Source organism: Rattus rattus, chromosome 11 (genome assembly GCF_011064425.1).
Source record: "Rattus rattus isolate New Zealand chromosome 11, Rrattus_CSIRO_v1, whole genome shotgun sequence".
In the NCBI taxonomy this organism is placed as follows: domain Eukaryota; kingdom Metazoa; phylum Chordata; class Mammalia; order Rodentia; family Muridae; genus Rattus; species Rattus rattus.
Genome location: NC_046164.1, coordinates 22539637 through 22542785, shown reverse-complemented (window position 1 = coordinate 22542785; position 3149 = coordinate 22539637).

The window sequence follows — 3149 nt, the reverse complement described above, 5'->3', positions numbered from 1 at the left end:
CCAAATTTAATGCATAGAGCAGCCCAGAAGCAACCATACCAACAACCAAAGAAGACTGGATTTGCTCAAATGACACTCCTTACACCCCTACAGCTTCTGTGGGAAAGTAAGGATTTCATCACTGCAAAGGCTGCCTCTCAGTAAGGAATCCTGAGTGACCATTCCAGGACCCTGACTACCCTGCTTAAAGTATGGAACCAGATGCAGGTTCTGCTTTGGCGCAGAAATCACTGTATCTTCTCAGAGTGCTTTGGAAGTGGACGGTCCAAATTGGAGCCTTGTCCAAAGAGTTTTGTAATTTGCTAGCTATGTAGGTAAGTTCCTGCAAAATCACCATCTCAATAGCGTAGCTAAAACCAGTGGAACTTCAGTGTGACAGATATTGATGATCAGGTGAAAAGGTGACACTTAAGCTACAGCCACAGCAATGCCCCTTAAGCCGTGATAGCCCCACAACACTCTCAGTCAAATGTCTCTTGCCTTAGCCCAAGCTGCAAGAGCTTCAGGAATAGTTGGTGTTTATTCTTGGCCTGCTGAAAACAAGTGTCACAATATAACCCACTGTCTTGTCTGGGTCAAGGCCTTTAAGACTTTATTTAGCAACTGGAGAAGGGGTTCAATTCCCAACACCCACATGTGGCTTGCCACAGACTGTAAATCCATTTCCTCCTCAGCTGGAAGATTTAGTAGCAAATCTGAGCCCTTTTTTCTTTTCTCTTTTTAAGATTTATGTATTTATTTATTATATATGAGTACACTATTGCTATCTTCAGACACACCAGAAGAGGGTATCAGATCTCATTACAGATGGTTATGAGCCACCATGTGTTGGGATTTGAACTCAGGACCTCTGGAAGTGCTCTTAACCACTCTCTCCAGCTCTCTATCTGAGGTTTTTTTGTTTGTTTGTTTGTTTTAAACATTTATTTATTTGTTTATTATGTATACATCATACAGCTTTCATCATACAGCTTTCATATGCCTGCAGGCCAGAAGAGGGCACCAGACCTGATTATAGATGGTTGTGAGCCACCATGTGGTTGCTGGGAATTGAACTCAGGGCCTCTGGAAGAGCAGACAGTGCTCTTAACCACTGAGCCATCTCTCCAGCCCTTGGTCGGTTTTTTAAAGAATGTTTTTGGTTGCTTCCACCTCCTGTGACCTTGCATAGATGGGGGAGTTCGTGGACTCCTGAGTGTACCATATGGGGTTCTTCCAGTACTGTTTTTTTGTTTTGTTTTGTTTTGTTTTTAAGGAAAACACCTTGCAGTGCAGGTCCTTCATTTCCTTTTTGTATGCTAGGCCATGGATTCGTACGGAATGGGGTCCGGCAGCTCAGGCTTTTTCCTGTTAGTCTTCACAAAGTGGGCTTCTCTGGGTGGCGCAGGGTGGCGCTTCAGCTAAACCCAGGTGCCCTTCTCTTTGACTTCCTTTTTCTTCTAATAGTTCTCCTTCACCCGCTTCAGGAAGCTGTCTCTGTTCTTCGAGTGTTTGATGTGCTCGATCCACACACTGATCCTCTTGGCCAGAGTCTTGCTTGTTTACAATGATGCCCACCGCATACTGGGTGACATTGCAGACAATCCCGGTTTTGCCGTGGGCATTCCTTTTTGAACAGTGCCCATTTCTTTAATGGCCCTTCTTGTAGATTCACATGTATGTGGACAAAGGAATAACCTCATGTTTCCTAAAAGACCTATAGAACATACCGAGTGCCTCTTTTCTTTCCCTTTGTGTTCGTCATTTTGGTGAGTTGCTGGAAGATGGCTGCCGCTGCCTAAAGTCTTCCAGTACTGTTAGAAACAAGATCTGGCTGCAAAGAAACTGATTAATGCTCTAACGTGTCTTAACGAGGCAAAACTTTAGATCAAGAGGTGCACTCCAAAAGAAGTAGGTGCAGACTCTGCCATTGGCTGAGGCCTGATGGCTCTGCTCAGTCTTTAGAGATTGGTACAAAGGAACCAAAGGGGGGAGGGGCCAATGTTTCAGACTATCAAGTCCCTGGAATTTAAGGAGCCTTTGTGTCAATAAAGCTTTTATCCTGTGGTGGTGGGGTTTAAAACTTTTGCATAAAAGGTTTTACAAGGTGAAAGAGATAAAAAAGATTTTAATTCCTTGTAAACACAGGTTTATAGTATTTGATAGGAAAAAACCCTCATATTTGATATGTTTTTCTCCACCGGTTCAATCTGGGAAGGTTTCCTCACAGCTGCAGACTGAAAACACAATGTTTAACACTGCTCTCTGCCGACTGGAGTGTCTTCGGCAAATCCTGCAGACCCCAAACGTCTATACCATTTGTGATTGGGTCTTTCAGAGATTTTTCTGACCTTTGATGAACTAGTGAATACTAAATAAAGTATTTGCTATTTAGTATCAAAAATAACTTGAAACCGATTACCAAAACCTTTCTAGAGCATGTATTATAAAAATACATTCTTCTACTTGCCAGCCCTTAACGCCTACCTCTGAATTTTCGAATTTTCAGGGATTTCTGTTTCTTAAGGAGATACATAGATAATGAGACAGAGTCTCAGCAGGTAGCCTGGAATGTACTATGTAAACCAGGCTGCCTTTGAACTCAGAAATCTGCCTGCCTTTGCTAGGAAGTCATAACTATTTTATATACAGTGACTGTAGCATACAACAGAACCAACAGAACAGCATACAAATTGTTTTTTTTTTTTTTTTTTTTTTTTTTTTTTTTTTTGGCCAGGCACATACTTAAAGAGGGGAAAAAATTGTAGGGCATGCTCCTGTACTTAGTACACTTTAACACTGCTCTCTGCCGACTGGAGTGTCTTCGGCAAATCCTGCAGACCCCAAACGTCTATACCATTTGTGATTGGGTCTTTCAGAGATTTTTCTGACCTTTGATGAACTAGTGAATACTAAATAAAGTATTTCCCTCTTTTCTGAAGGAAAACCAAGGAGGAGTAGATCTGGGGAAGATTTGGGGGCGATGCTGGGAGAAGGGGAGGGGGAACTGTAGTCTGGATGTAATGTATGAGAGAAGAATAAATTTAAAACAAATTCAAAATACATACTTAAGATTTTTGATATGTCCCACCACCAGCTCCAGAAAATGGTTTGCTTACAGAAGGCCCTCAGTATTGATTTTTTTTTTTTTTTCTCTTTTTTTCCGGAGC